Raw genomic sequence first — 16,816 nt, 5'->3', positions numbered from 1 at the left:
CATGCTATTCAGTAATCCTGTTAATACAATCACCTTCCTGCAAGTTAAGGGTCATTTCACTAGAGAAAAAGTGTACTATCCTTTTAACCAACCTCCCTCCAGATCACCAAACAGTTTTAGAATTCATGTGATATAGAGATTGGATAACATCCTCCTTTGGTTACAAAATTTGAGCCACTGAAAGGTGACAACCATTTGCCAAATTCACCAAGAATAGTAACAAGAACAGAGAAGGAATCCTTGTCTTCTAATTTTCCATGGAATTGGGTTTACACCAATTCTGTGGATACATGTAAGCCTCAGAGTCACAACGGTCCAAATGGGGGTAGATTTTAGGATGAATTCAGGCCTACCTTAAACTCCACACTGGGAGGTTGATTATTCAGATTTCATTTTAATATGATCGCTTGCAATCAAGTTTTAAATGATGGACTCCCAAAACGTTCGCATGTGTTATGCAAGACACCATAAAGATTATCTTGGGCAATCTGTCAATTTACATCAGGCCAAGAAGGAGTGTTTTCCCATCACATCATATAGCCAGTTGCCTTAAATCATTTTGGGAAGAACAACGGAGATGGGTTAATTAGTAACATCCTACGTCTCCTTTTATGTCTAAAAGGATGATTCTAGCATAATTTGATGGTTTTCAAGGCAGCACACTAGGAAGTTTCATATTTTCAGGCTGCAGAAACTGAGTCCCATGAAGTTGAAAGAATCTGAACCTTTCATCTCAGGAACTGCTATTAAAATGGATGTGTTTATCAAAGGACAGATCTTGTTGATAGCTCATCTGATTGAACCCTTCTTGGAGACGAGCTATCCATATGGGAGAACCATCACATTGCTCAGTAATACATGCAGTTCCCTTCTTGCAAGTCTAGGGCTATTTCCTTAGATGAAAATTATGGTCCTACCCTCCTGTGAGCGCCTTTCCTTCCAATCACTGTCTTAATGTTGCCCCTCAGTGTGATTTCATCTGAAAGGCAAGGAGGAGTAACTTTCAGGTTTCATGCTATAAGGAAATCATAATGAAATCCTCCGCCGTTGCTTCTAAATTTCTGCCACTCAAAGGTGACATCTTATCATCTGTTTAAAAATACTGTGCTCAGTCTCTCAAACAATGTCACACAAAAGGAGCAAGCAAAAGGAAAAGAAAAGTCATTCACCTTTCTGTCTAATAAAGGATTCAACCTTTGTAGCAAATGCTGAGCAAACAGGTATTTCTTGCTTTAAGTCATCGGGGGGTATAGAAAGATTCCCTTCACAATTCCAAACTTGTAAAATCAATAAATTATGGAAATTATTATTTATATTGCACAGAAATTCTTATGTTTTTCATATAAGGGCTCACTAAGCCTCAATTCTGCCTTCAGAATCTTGGATGAGTTCATTTCATTGACATTACTTTCTTGTGTTTTGTTTTAATAATGTAGGTTACAGCCACAACAACAAAAGCAAAGGAGTCTGGAAAATAAGATTCTCAGGTTTCCAGCCCTGTGATGAAGGGAGAGTATAAAAGTATGGAAATAAATGCCAATTTTATATATACATGTAAATTATATATATATATATTTACATATATAAAAATTATATATATATTTATATAGGCTTCCCTGGTGGCTCAGATGGTAAAGAAATTGCCTGTGATGCAGGAGACCCAGGTTCCATCCCTGGGGAAAGATCCCCTGGAGAAAAGAATGACTACACAATCCAGTATTCTTGCCTGGAGAATTCCATGGACAGAGGAGCCTGTATATATAGAGGGAGTCATATATACATTGGAGACAGTCATAATACAGAATATTTTCAATGTCATACACAGACACGCACATACACGCATCTGCCAAGTTGGGTAGAGGTTTTCCCTTTCTCACTTATCAGCTGTGCTAGCCTAAGGTCACATCATCCATACAGAAGGTTTCCTACATGGAACTATCTCTAGACTCTTTCACAGAGATGGTTGTAAACACCGCGTTGTGAACATCCACCCACTTATTTTATTCTTGTACCCTCTGGTTAATGTTGTCACAGTTATGTAGCCATGCAGAGCTCACAAAAATTAAAAGAGAAAGCAAAACACACACACATAAAAAGCCAGTTAAGGTTGGCTATTCCATTTATGAATTAGATGAAGGAGGCTTTCTTCCTAAGACTGTCTAGAGCAGCCAGCTGGCTTGCATATATAAGCCAGTTTCAGCATGTGCTCTTGTGTTTGCATCTGAGTAGTTTCTTATTTTGCAATATTTCTTGAATATCCACCCTAAAGCAAGACAAAGAGAAACCACAGACATTTCCCTGGATGAACATAGTTTTAGTTAGTTTCCTGAGCATATATTGAGCAGGAGGAACTTTACATACATTTATGTACATCGTTAAAATAAATCTTCAAGGCAAATATTATCCTCATTTTACAAAAAAAAATTAAAAAATAGAAACTAAGTATCTTGCAAAACCCCAATTCCAGTCTAATTACTGCTAACACAGAAACACATAAGAAAGTAGCACACCCACAAGCTCATCTGAAGAGCAGAACGAACGCAGAGCAAAGCAGAGCAGGAGATGGTTGAAGACGAGTACTCAGAAAACCACTGCTTACTGAAGCAAATCAATTACCCCTGATCCCTTTTAAAAAGCAGAAACATAACACTTATACAAAACTCTTGCACTAATGCCTTATGACACTTAAAACAGTTATGTTTTAAATTTACATAATTGCTAATTTAGCATTCACTTTTGCTTTCTAACATGTCAACTTTCTCCTAACAATGGATCAGGCTGTGCTCGTCGTCTGGTCAGCCTTGGGAGCTGTTGGGATCTGTGGGAACAGAACAGGCTCTTGGCCAGTCAGATGGCTTCTCGGCGGCCAGCCGTGGGGGCTTCCCTGCGTCGGCGGTCTCTCCAGAACCAGGAGCGCTTGGAGGAGAGCAAGGCCCTGCAGCCTGTAGCCGGCCACCCGGACACCTCCAGCGGGGCCCTGGGCTCCCTGTGCAGACAGTTCCAGAGGCGGCTGCCCCTGACAGCAGTCAGCCTCAACCTCAGGGAGGGCCCCTCCTGGAAACACCTGGAAACCCCAGAGCCAGGGCAGCAGGGCCTCCAGGCTGCAGCTCGCTCAGCTAAGAGCACCTTGGGTGCCATGTCCCAGAGGATCCAGGAGTCCTGCCAAAGTGGCACCAAGTGGCTGGCGGAAACCCAGGTGAAAGCCAGGAGGAGGAAGAGAGGGGCCCAGAAGGGCAGTAGCCCCCCCAGCTCTCAGCCTGAGCTAGAGGAGCACCTGGCTATCTGTGACCGCCCTTGCCCACTCATCCCTGGACCCCTGGGAGAAATAGTACCACCGCCTCTCTGCCCAGATGGGCCCCCGTGCCCACCCTTGGCGACGGTCCAGGAGGGAGGCTGCCTTCCGGAGCCCTACTCCTCAGCAGAGCCCCTCTGCTCCCCCAGCAAGTCTGACAGTGACCTGGAGTCCGTGGGGGCAGGAATCCGGCATCTCCAGGTGTCCCAAGAGCTAGATGAGGCCATCGTAGCGGAGGACAGTGGCGACATGACTTTCTCTCATCCGAGACTGAGGACAGCGCCCTTCAGGATCCACACCTCCCAGGAGTTCTTGGAGGACCCAGGAGCTGGTGGTGCCCCTGAGCTGCCGCAAACAAGGACGTGACTCACAAGGCCCCAGCTGGGGGCTGCTTGGGGGCCTCTGCTCTCCTGCTTCAGCTACCTCCCGGCCCGCCAGGGACCACCGCCACAGCCTGCAAGAGACTCAGGGAGATCTCGGAGGGGTGGGGGGAACCATTCATTCGACTTCCCTTTGGGGCTTAGGAACTCAATGTATGAGCCTTACAGTAGCATTGTCTGTAACGTGAAGTGCAGATGGCAGGTAATATTTGAGAGCTTGAGCTATGTATCCAAGAGTGGGGTCTACAAAGAGTTAGACGATATTATCACCAGTGCAGGGGCGTGTGAGAACCCAGATTTAGCCCTACTTCCCACACAAGAACCCCAGAAGGAGGGATGGGAGAGGTTTCCAGGCCCCAAGATCCTGGGTCCACAGGGACCTACTCTCATTCTCAGCACAGGGCACTGTGAGCATAGAGGGCATACACTATTCAATAGTGATTTCTGCCCTTTGTAAATTATTTAAGAAATCTGCTTTGTCATTTTATTAAAAAGAAACCAGTGTATGACTTTCCTGGATAACACTACTTTTTCATAAAAAAGACTCTTTCTGTAAAAAAAAAAAAACACACACACACACACACACAATGGATCATGTATTGATGAATTAGTATTATGCACTAAATTTTGACACCATACCCATAAAAGCATTAAGAATTAAGAATCTGTGACTTTAGAGGGCTTCCACTATGGCTCAGATGGTAAAGAATCTGCTTGCAATGCAGAACACCCAGGTTTGATCCCTGGGTCAAGAAGATCCCCTGGATAAGGGAATGACTACCCACTTCAGTATTCATGACTGGAGAATTCCATGGAACAAGGAGCCTGAAGGGACACAGTCCATGGGGTTGCAAAGAGTCAGACATGACTAAGTGATTACTTCCAAGGAAAATTTGATGTTTAAGCTTGGACATATTATTATGTTTAAGCTTGGACGTATTACGAAGGACAATGTGGTATGACCAGAGTTCACAGGATTCAGCTACAGCAAAGATAAAGTTCACCTTGACTGGCATAGGTACTAACAGTCCCAAGTTCCTGCCATTCATTAAGTTTACAGACTGGCCTCTATAAATCACTGGTCAATTTTAGCCTCTCCAGTTCTGCCATCCTGGGAGCAGACCCAGTCAAAACATAGGGGACCATGAATAATAATCTAATAAATAAAACAGCTAATTTGGAAATTTTAGGTCACAACCACTTTCTTGCATGTAGGAGTTTTGTACTGCCTCAAGAAACTATTCTATGGTTTCTTCAGTTCATCACAAAAGTTATCATTTCCAAGATGAAAAGTTGCCTTAAATTTTCCTTAAAGTTCTTTTCAGCCCTTATTGTAGGCTAATTTTCAACATGGATTTGACTACAAAGACTTTATGCATCCAAAATAACAAATTCAGGCAATAGGTTTAGTTATTTTGGTGACATATAGATACAGTTTTAAGAGCTAATTCACCATCTTCCAACAAGACTGGAATCACCATGACTGAATTTTATTGTCCACCTAAAATCACCAAGCAAACTTTCAAGTGGAATAAAACATGACTTGGCTAAAAGCAGCAAGTGGATGCAGGTCTCATGACCCAAGGCAGTGGTTCTCAAACATCCTCATCCTGGCTCCAGTCATTATAATCTTATATAATGGGACCCCAACTCAACCTCAACCACATACACACAAAGCAATTTTTATCCTTTGAGATGAAGAAATAGCAATTCTACATTGATCAAATGGTAAGATTTTTTTTCCCCATAGCTACATACAACCCACCTTGGGTTGGGTAGACAAAAGTAAGAGATAATCACAAGGCCTCCTTGTCACAAATATAATCACATCTTCTACTAAAGGACTATGCTAAAGCTACCTGAGTCAACTCTATCAAAAAGATTCATGATAACAATACATGTTTACAGGAGAATTTTTCTTAAAACTGAAATTTCTTAACAATCACTTAAGAAACACTATTAGTCTCTTACTCTTTCCTCTTTCCCAATAACTAAATATGAATGTAATTGGCTCCATACAACTATAGGTAACTATGTTTCTCTGAAATGTAATCACTTACATTATTTTTGTACTATAATTGTTGTGGATCTGCCTGTCATCTCTCTTCAACAAAAGACAGAAGTTTTTTCTTTTTCTTTCCCCACTGACCTATGTCCTCCACATTCTTTAGGGTATACTCAATGGTATCTCATAAACAAAAATCCCCCAAATCAAAAAAAGTATTTTAATTGCTTTCACTTCTTTTCCAATCTCTGAAATACCAGTTTTAATGTTCTTTTCATTAATAACACCAATTTAATATGACATTAAGAAGAAATATGTAAGCAATTAAAATTTTTTCAAACTAGAAATTTTATTTTGACATGTGTTGTAATTGCCAACCTTCTTTGTTCCAATTATGAATTTAAGCAAGTGACATTTACCTCCAGCTCCTCAAGAAATATCTTTGCTTGCATGTTTAAAGTCTGAATGTCATCTACTAACAAAATTTGGATCACCATTATTTAATTTTCTGGTATAAGTCCTGACCCCATAGATTGCTAATTCTCTCTTCTGTATATGCTCTTTCTTGTCAAGTATGGTTTCCTCAAGGACAGGAGTAACATTTTGTTCCTATGAACACACAGGGACTGGCAGACTCCATGATGTTTATTGATGATTCACTGTATCTTATAAACTATCCTGGTCTAATATTCACATCAAAGGGATAATGGTAGTTTACATCTTCTCAGTGATTAAAGTCCCTATCTTCTATTCCAAAGAGAATACTGTAAAATTTTCCTCTACTTTCCTTGGGAAAAAGAAAAAGAGGTACAAACACATAGGAGCAAAAGCTGGAAAATATTATAGCACACAGAATAGCATTTATAAACCATTACTAAAATCATGTAGTTGTATAAAACAAGTAGTAGAAGTGCCACAATATAAAGTGACATTTTGCAGAGTCAAGCTCATTTTTAGTAACCTAAAATATATGTTACCCACGTATTTGTTTGTTTCTCTTTAGTTGCTAAGTCATGTCTGACTCTTTGCAACACCATGGATTGTAGCCCACCAGGCTCATTTGTCCATGGGATTTTCCAAGCAAGAATACTGGAGTGAGTTGCCAGTTCCTTCTCCAGGGGATCTTCCCAACCCAGGGGTTGAAAGTCGTGTCTGACTCTTTGCAACACCATGGATTGTAGCCCACCAGGCTCATTTGTCCATGGCATTTTCCAAGCAAGAATACTGGAGTGAGTTGCCAGTTCCTTCTCCAGGGGATCTTCCCAACCCAGGGGTTGAAAGAGTATATTACAGAATGAACATACCAGAATGAATTTGTTATGTGCGAATTACCTACATATATTCACACATAGGGAATACATTCTGATCTATAGTGTAACATTGTGTGTGTGCTCAGCCGTGCGTGACTCTTTGCAACCCCATGGACTATGGCTCGTGAGGTTTCTTCTCTGTCCATGGAATTTTCCAGAAAAGAATACTGGAATAATGTAATATACTCTTCCATAAAAGTATTACATCAGGTGTTGTTCTACTGGACTTAAGGCAGAGAAGATATACTAAGCACCTGGGTCAAGACTTAGAGAGAGAGTCAGAAAAAAAAAAAGAGAGAGTCAGAATCTGAGTTAGAAGTAGCTACCCTTTCAATCAAAAAGGGATAAGGAATCTTATTTTTTAAGAGCCCATTAGATGTGTAATAAGCAGATGAGGATGAGATGGTTGGGTGGCATCACTGATACAATGGACAGGAACTTGAGTGAACTCTGGGAGATAGTGGGGCATGTGGAGGCCTGGCGTGCTGCAGTCCATGGGGTCACAAAGAGTCAGACATGACTTGGAAACTGAACAAGAAGAAGCAGAAGAATAACTCCTTAAAATATATCCATGTCTTTATCCTGGGGTCAGTAAATATATTGTCTCACATGGCAAAAGAGATTTTAAAAATGTGGTTAAAATAAGGATCTTGAGCTGGGGAGATAATTCTGTATTATCCAGGTGGGTCCTATGAAGCCACAAATATGCTTACAAGTGAAAGATGGATGCAAGAATTTAAGAGTCAGAGAAGGAGATATGATGAGGGAAACTAAGTCAGCGTGATGAGCATGAGAAAGACCTGATTGGCTTTGAGGATGCAAGAGCCACCACTGAAGGAATGCAGGCAGCCTCTAGAGTCAGGAAAAGGCCAAAGAAGAGTTCTTCCCTAGAGTTTCTAAAAGGAACACAGCCTCGATGACACTTTGATTTTAGCCCTGCGAGGCCCATTCCATACGCTCACCTCTATACTGTTTCAAGTCACTAAATTTGTGGTCCTGTGTTAGAGCAGTAAGTGCCCTACGACAAGAGAAGGAAAGTCACACGGCTCAAGATAGCCTGGAGTTAAAACTCCCCTCCAGGTCCCCCCCACCATTCTATGCAAAACAAAGAGCTCTCTCACCCAAAGGAAAAAATGGACATTAAGGTTGATTACATCCAGCTCCCAGCCAGTCCCAGCCTCTGGCCGATCTCTAGAATTCTTTGCCCCAGCCATTTAAGAGGTAACTAATCCGAACCACCTTGGAGAAGAACAGGCCCCCTTAAGACAGTAGATTTCCACATATATGCTTATATAAACTTACTCTTTTCTTGGGTTAGGGTAGCAGCTCACTAATCTGACTGCTGCTCCTTCTCACCTCATTAAAGGTGATCTGTTCCTGTAAAGTGCCGGTCTCGTTCTTTTTCTGAACCTCGCCTTCTCTAACTCCCTTTCCCTACATTTTTGGTTCCAAAACCTGGAAGGTTGAGGTTCCTTCTCGTTCTCCACAGCCAGCTCTTTGGAGCATGGAAACCTGCCGAAGTCACTTTTCCGCGCGGGCTTTCAAGACCTCCTTGAGAGGATGCCCTGTGCCTTCGTGAGCGGTACAAGTTCTGTGTAAGGGCTTTATTGGTTTTCCATGTACCCTGAGGAATATTGGTCTCTCTCTCTCTTTTCTCTACACTTTCTTTTCTGCAAGATCGACCAACTCTAGGAGAGAGGCCTTTTTGCCATTCGACTTCCCTCCATCCACCACGAATTCTCACCTGACCCAGCAGCCTAGGTAAGCTCGGATGTTACTCTAGGGCACCATAGACTATCGTCCTTTCTGGGTTCCTAGGGAACCCTCTGGCCAAAAGGCCCTCTGGGGAGGTACTTGGGGCACAACCGTCCCTCCTTCAGAGTCTCTCTCTCTTTGCCCGGTCAAAAGATTAGGTGATGATCTTTTCTCTCAACTGGACAGTCGCTAGCCATTTGCTATGGGGTCAAGCCAATCCATCCCGCGGGACTCTCCCTTGGCCTGCGTAAAATGAAACCTCAAACCTTTACTCTTGACCTATCTCAAAGTTCATAAACTCGAGTCACTTTGCACTCAAATTTGGCCTCAATACAAGCTGGATAACCAAAACCGCTGGCCTGAGTTCTGGACTTTCAGTTTCAATATTTTATCAGATCTCACTAACTTCCTCAAATGGAATGGCAAATGGTTGGAGATCCCCTATATTCACTCCTTCTGGGACCTTAGAAGCTGTCCTTCTCTCTGCAAGGACTGTTCTACCTATCCAATCCTCCTCTCCTCTCTCTCCCCCTCCATTACAGAAGAATCCAAATCTAAAGTCCCTAAAAGGCCCCTAAACCCTCAACCCCCCATTTTAGTCTGGCGGATAAGCCTCCTCCCTACTGCCCTGGAGAGGAAACTTCCAGAGACGAGACCCCATCCTCTAGCCCTTCTTCCTCCAAAATAGGAAGCAATGACTCTGAAACCCCAAAAGAGATCTCCACCCCACCTCCATCGACCAGGACCTAAAGCAAACACATGTTTCCTCTCAGAGAGGTAGCAGGACTGGAGGCTTCATATGCCTTTCTCAATTTCTGATATGAGCCAAACTGAAGAAAAATTAGGATCTTTTTCAGAAAATCCTACTAGATACAGAAAAGAATTCCTCCGCCTTATGCAAGCATATCATTTAACCTGGAATGATCTTTTTTACATCCTAACACTTTAACCCCTGATGAAAAGGAATGGATATGGCAGGCAGCCAGACTCATGCTGATCAGCTCCATAACCAAGATAGGACTAATCCAGTCGCTGATGATGCAGTCCCTTTAACTGAGCCACGGTGGAAATATCAAGCAGGCAATGCCGGCAGCCGGTACCTGCATCATATGATTACCTGTTTATTAGAAGGAATACTTAAAAGCGCTCACATTCATGTTAACTACAATAAGATTAGGAAAGTGACTCAAGAAAAAGATGAAAATCCTGCCCTATTTCTTTCACGGCTTACTGAGGCAGTCCAGAAATACACTAATCTAGATATTTCCACCCCTGCCAGACTTCTGTACCTACACATCCAGTTCATAAGCCAGTCAGCCCCCGATACTCACCGAAAACTACATCAGTTAGAGAAGGGCCCTGAAACCCCTCAGCGAGATCTCCTAGAAATAGCCTTTAAAGTTTTCAACAATAGGGACGAAGAAGCGAAAAAAGAAAAAGAAAAGGAGAGAAAGGCCAAATATGCTTTATTCGCTACAGTTATCCCAGAAAAAAATTCAATCCCTTTGGCCCATCGACCTCGGCCCACCTGTATGGGATCTAACCCTCCAGGCCTCTGCTTCAGATATAACCAAATGGGACACTGGGCTAAGTCCTGCCCAAACCCCCAGCCACACACCAAACCCTGCCCCACCTGCAAACAATGGGGCCATTGGAAAATGGATTGTCCTCAGACACTACCCACCAAATCTCGGGGTCCACCCTAGGCCCAACAACAATGGGCCGGGAATCAGACTGAGGGGGGCCCTGGCACCCCAGATGGTTCCTCAGACGAGGTGAGAGATGATCCAATTGTGCCTGAATTATTCCAGTGACGGAGCCCAAGCTCCAGACCCCAAGTCCGCCGCATACAGATGGACCCAGAGTTTCAGGTAATTGGCACGGTGGCCGGACACAAAGTCTCGTTTGTAATAGATACTGCAGCGGCCTTTTCACTTTTGACCTCCTTTAAAGGCCCTCTCCAGCCTTCAGAAATGGCCACTGAAGGGGTCTCAGGTGTCCCTTTTTTATCCCAAATAACCCCTCCTCTCCTTTGTTCCTTTGGTAAGGCAACACTAACACATTCTTTTATAGTAGTTCCTCAATGCGCAATGGCATTGATGGGACATGATCTTCTGGCTAAGCTACAAACTTCAATAAACCTCCCATTCTTAGATCCCATATCAATTCTTTGCATCCAAATGGCACCCGAACTCTTGGCCAGCCCTTACTCCCAAAACCTGCCCCCTGACCTTCCCCCGATAGATCCTCAGGTCTGGGACACTGAAGCCCCATCGGTAGCCTGACACCATTCCCCTGTATAGGTTTTTCTTAAAAATCCCTCTCAGTTGATAATATACATGTTTCAGTGCTATTCTCTCAGATCATCCCACCCTCACCTTCTCCCATAGACTCCAAAAGTCTGTTTGGACACATTTGTGTCTCTTTTTCTGTCCTGCATATAACCTGCAAGAGTCCTAGAACCAATGCCCCACAGATACCAAAGACAACTGTGTACTTGAAATATTATTTCCTGGAGAAGAGTAAACAGGTTTTATTTAAAAATCTAATTTTCATACCAAAAAAAAAAAAAAAAAATCCCTCTCAGGTAATAACCCAAACTCAGTATACCCTGACCACAGAATCCCTACAAGGACTTACACCAATAATCTCCAGACTGCTCAAAGCCAGCCTTTTGTGGCCTGTTTTCCTCATAATACTCCTATACCGGCAGTCAAAAAGGGACCCCACTCCTGGCATCTAGTCCAAGATCTTCACAGGGTCAATGAGGCCATAATACCCGTACACCCCGTGGCCACTAACCCCTACGCCCTTTTCTCGAATATTTCCCCTGATACACTCTACTTCATGGTATTGGACCTCAAAGATGCTTTCTTTACTATACCTCTACACCTCTCTTCATAGCCTCTATTTGCCTTCACCTGGACAGACCCAGACACGTATCAATCTCAACAATTAACTTGGACCATTTTATCACAAGGGTTTAGAGATAGCCCTCATTTTCTCGGTCAAGCCCTTCAAAGGGACCTACAAACTTTAGACCTAGACTCTACTACCTTACTCCAATATATAGATGATTTATTGTTATGTAGTTCCTCTCGCCATAACTGCCTAGTCCACACTGCGACAGTATTAAATGCCCTTGGCAACTGGGGCTACAGAGTCTCGCTCTCCAAAGCACAAATTGCTTCCATGGTGGTCAATTACATGGGATTTCTTCTCACTCCCACATCCAAAATAATTCCAGCTCAGAGACTTCGAGCCTTAACACAGACCCCCAAGCCCAAAACCAAGAGGGAACTTCTTTCTCTATTAGGTCTATTAAACTTCTTCCGAATATGGGTCCCAAATTTTGCCCTCCGCGCAAAACCTCTTTAGCAAGCTACTCGAGGAAACTTAGATGAACCCTTGTTGGCCTCCACCTCTCTCCACACCCCAATACAGACTCTTAGCAAACACTTACTACAGGCCAGGCCCCTTCTCTTTACTTACCTGATTATGCCAAGCCTTTTTTCCTTTTTGTACATTCTTGACAAGGACATGCCTTAGGGATCCTGTACCCCAAAAGGGGCCTCTAGCTTAGTTATCTAAACAACTTGATCTCATCACACTCAGATGGCCACCTTGTCTCCAGGCCTTAGCTGCAACTACCCCCTTAATACCTGAAGCCCCAAAACTAACCCAAAATTCTCCTCTAAATGTATGCTCACCTCGTTCCTTCAAAGATTTACTCTCTCATCGGGCTTTCCTTTCTCTGCCCCCTGCTTGACTACAGATCCTCCATGCACACCTCCTCAACTCATCCCTTTCTTTTATGCCTTGTAAACCTCTTAATTCTGCTAGATTACTCCCTACACCAGATCTAGAAGCAGGACACCTATCTCCTGACTGTGTTCAGACTTAGATATGACACTTAATCCCTTTGAACATATAACCAATCAGCCCCTTACTGACCCCACAGTCCCATCCTGGTTCATAGATGCCACTGCCCAGAAACAAGCCCCATTTGGGGCTGGATATGCTATTAGTCCAGGGACAGCCCGACAAAGCTATCCCCATTCACCTCATCAAGTCAGCCACACTCCCAGCTCACACATCCTCACAACAGGTTGAACTGATAGCTCTTACACAAGCTTTGACCCTAGCCAAAGACCAAAAGATAAACATTTATACTGACTCCAAGTGTGTCTATATCATATTACATTCTAACATTATAATCTGGAGGGAGAGGGGATTCCTGACTCAGAAGGGCACACCTATTCTCAACGTTTCTTTTATTTCTGAACTCTTCCACGCAGCTCAGCCCCAAAACAAGCCACTGTAATACATTACCAGGGACATCCAAGACATGGTCCTATCTCCTTTTACAACAATATAGCAGATCATGAAGCAAAGTGGCAGGCCGCCTCTGTTAGTCCTGTCTTTACTATAGCCCAAACTGATGAGCCTAACATCTGCACATTACTTTCACATTTACATTCTCTCTTCCACCCCTCTGCAAAAGTACTTAAGGCTCTCCTTCAGAACTTTATTGAGCTGACTAAGGCCGATGTGACTTATTTAAATAATCTGACCCAAACTTATACCATTTGTCAGCAGACAAATCCTAATTCTAACATTCTAACTACTAACACATGAGCCCCTACTGTGGCTTGCCTTATTCTTACTGAAATCCTTCCCAGATTTGGAATGCCTTTCTCTCTCCAGTCTGACAACAGGCCCGAGTTCTCATCCCAAATGACACAAAATAGTGCACAAGCCCTTCCAGTTCCTTAGAGGTTTCACATTCCTTTCGTTATCATCCCCGGTCTTCCCGTAAGGTTGAGAGAGCCAACCGTGTCCTAAACGTAACTCTGACCAAATTAACAACTGAACTTCATCAAGACTGGACTAAACTCCTCCCTTTAGCCCTTTTAAAGGTCCGGGCCTTACCAAAAAAACCCTTAAATATCAGTCCATTCAAGGCCATGTATGGGAGGCCCATGGTACCTTTAGGTCGTCCCCTCTCCCAGGACGGTCCCAAACTGCCATCCCACCTTCCTTGTCCTTTACTTGCCCAGATACAAACTGCCCTTTGGCAACATATGGATGACTTACTCCCTCAACCACATTCCAATCTTCCATACCCATCCCTTCAAATAGGAGACAAAGTCTATATGACAATTCAGCCCCACTCAGATCTAACCCTAAAATGGCAAGGTCCCTACACGGTAATTCTGCTGACCCCTACAGCTGCAAAATTAAAAGAAATCACCCCTTGGGTACACATCACTCGTCTAAAAAAGGTTATGCAGCCCAATGATGAAAATGCTTGCTGGACTAATACTTGCCAAGTTTCTCACACAGGCCCTACAACTCTAAAGTTCCACCAGCCTCAACAGGCGACAGATGAGCCAGTTTCATGGCTGCAATTATTCCTGGAACAACTTCTGGCAGATATCTGGGTCTCGAGTCCTCAAGGATCCACGTTTGAACACGTTGAAGATTACATCTCCACCCTGTGGCTACAGAGAACCTTTTATAACTTTTACCCCTTCTCGGACCATTCATTTTTATCCCTACTCACCTTTGGGCCTTGTTTGTTTAATCTTTTCCAGGGATTCCTCCAAGACTGAATCCGAGCCCTTTCCTGAGACCAAGTCAAGACTGTTCTTCGGCTCAAGACACTGATGGCTAGAATAGAAAATCAACACTACGGGCCTTAGACTTCCTTCCTCCCAGACCACACACCCCTGACCCTCATTTATCAGCATGAAGAAGCCCTGAACATTAACAATGCCCACCTCTCTTTCTCTTTTTATATATATTCCTTAGGGTCTGGAATGAAGGAAAGATACATGGCTCAAAATAGCCTGGAGTTAAAACTCCCCTCGGAGAAATGTTTGTTTAGTTCTTTGGCCCATTTTTTGATTGGGTCATTTATTTTTCTGGAATTGAGCTGCAGGAGTTGCTTGTATATTTTTGAGATTAATCCTTTGTCTGTTGCTTTGTTTGCTATTATTTTCTCCCAATCTGGGGGCTGTCTTTTCACCTTGCTTATAGTTTCCTTTGTTGTGCAAAAGCTTTTAAATTTAATTAGGTCCCATTTGTTTATTTTTGCTTTCATTTCCAATATTCTGGGAGGTGGGTCATAGAGGATCCTGCTGTGATTTATGTCGGAGAGTGTTTTGCCTATGTTCTCCTCTAGGAGTTTTATAGTTTCTGGTCTTACATTTAGATCTTTAATACATTTTGAGTTTATTTTTGAGTATGGTGTTAGAAAGTGTTCTAGTTTCATTCTTTTACAAGTGGTTGACCAGTTTTCCCAGCACCACTTGTTAAAGAGGTTTTCTTTTTTTCATTGTATATTCTTGCCTCCTTTGTCGAAAATAAGGTGTCCATAGGTTCGTGGATTTATCTCTGGGCTTTCTATTCTGTTCCATTGATCTGTATTTCTGTCATTGTGCCAGTACCATACTGTCTTGATGACTGTGGCTTTGTAGTATAGTCTGAAATCAGGCAGGTTGATTCCTCCAGTTCCGTTCTTCTTTCTCAAGATTACTTTGGCTATTTGAGGTTTTTTGTATTTCCATACAAATTGTGAAATTATTTGTTCTAGATCTGTGAAAAATACCGTTGGTAGCTTGATAGGGATTGCATTGAATCTATAGATTGCTTTGGGTAGTATGGCCATTTTGACAATATTAATTCTTCCAATCCATGAACACGGTATATTTCTCCATCTGCTGTGTCCTCCAAAGAAGACATACAGATGGCTAACAAACACATGAAAAGATGCTCAGCATCATTCATTATCAGAGAAATGCAAATCAAAACCACAATGAGGTACCATTACATGCCAGTCAGGATGGCTGCTATCCGAAAGTCTACAAGGAGTAAATGCTGGAGAGGGTGTGGAGAAAAGGGAACCCTCTTACACTGTTGGTGGGAATGCAAACTACTACAGCCGCTATGGAGAACAGTGTGGAGATTTCTTTAAAAATTGGAAATAGAACTGCCATATGACCCAGCAATCCCACTTCTGGGCATACACACCGAGGAAACCAGATCTGAAAGAGACACGTGCACCCCAATGTTCATCGCACTGTTTATAACAGCCAGGACATGGAAGCAACCTAGATGCCCATCAGCAGACAAGGAAGCTGTGGTACATATACACCATGGAATATTACTCAGCCATTGAAAAGAATTCATTTGAATCAGTTCTAATGAGATGGATGAAACTGGAGCCCATTATACAGAGTGAAGTAAGCCAGAAAGATAAAGACCAATACAGCATACTAATGCATATATATGGAATTTAGAAAGATGGTAATGATAACCCTATATGCAAAACAGAAAAAGAGACACAGATGTACAGAACAGAATTTTGGACTCTGTGGGAGAAGGCGACGGTGAGATGTTTCGAGAGAACAGCATCGAAACATGTATATTATCTAGGGTGAAACAGATCACCAGCCCAGGCTGGATGCATGAGACAAGTGCTCGGGCCTGGTGCACTGGGAAGACCCAGAGGAATCGGGTGGAGAGGGAGGTGGGAGGGGGTATCGGGATGGGGAATACATATAAATCCATGGCTGATTCATGTCAATGTATGACAAAAACCACTACAATATTGTAAAGTAATTAGCCTCCAACTAATAAAAATAAATGGAAAAAAAAAAAACAAAACAAACAAACAAACAAAAAAAAACTCCCCTCGGGTCCTCCCCACCATTCTTTGCAAAACAAAGAACTCTCTCACCCGAAGAAAAAAACGGACATTAAGGTTGATTACACCCAGCTCCCAGCCAGTCGCAGCCTCTGGCCAATCTCCAGAATTCTTTGCCCCAGCTGTTTAAGAGATAGCTAATCTGAACAACCTTGGAGAAGAACAGGCCCCCTTAAGACAGTAGATTTCCACATGTATGCCTATATATACTTACTCTTTAGTTGGGTTAGTGCAGCAGCTCATTAATCTTGACTACTGCCCCTTCTCGCTTCATTAAAGGTGATCTGTTCCTCTAAAGTGCCAGTCTCGTTCTTTTTCTGAACCTTGCCTTCTCTAACTCTCTTACCCTACAAAAAGGTCATT

The 16,816-nt window shown here is 42.9% G+C and overlaps 1 long non-coding RNA gene and 1 pseudogene across 1 annotated transcript in view; one reads left to right on the top strand and one right to left on the bottom strand.

Annotated features, from left to right (window-relative positions):
• Positions 1 to 16,816, bottom strand: part of LOC122687035 — a 173,578-nt gene that overhangs the window by 16,264 nt on the left and 140,498 nt on the right. The gene's annotated exons all lie outside the window — the stretch shown is intronic.
• Positions 2,852 to 3,663, top strand: LOC122687033 (annotated as a pseudogene).

The sequence above is a fragment of the Cervus elaphus genome, chromosome 30 (genome assembly GCF_910594005.1).
Source record: "Cervus elaphus chromosome 30, mCerEla1.1, whole genome shotgun sequence".
NCBI lineage: Eukaryota > Metazoa > Chordata > Mammalia > Artiodactyla > Cervidae > Cervus > Cervus elaphus.
This window is presented reverse-complemented; position numbering and strand designations above follow the sequence as displayed.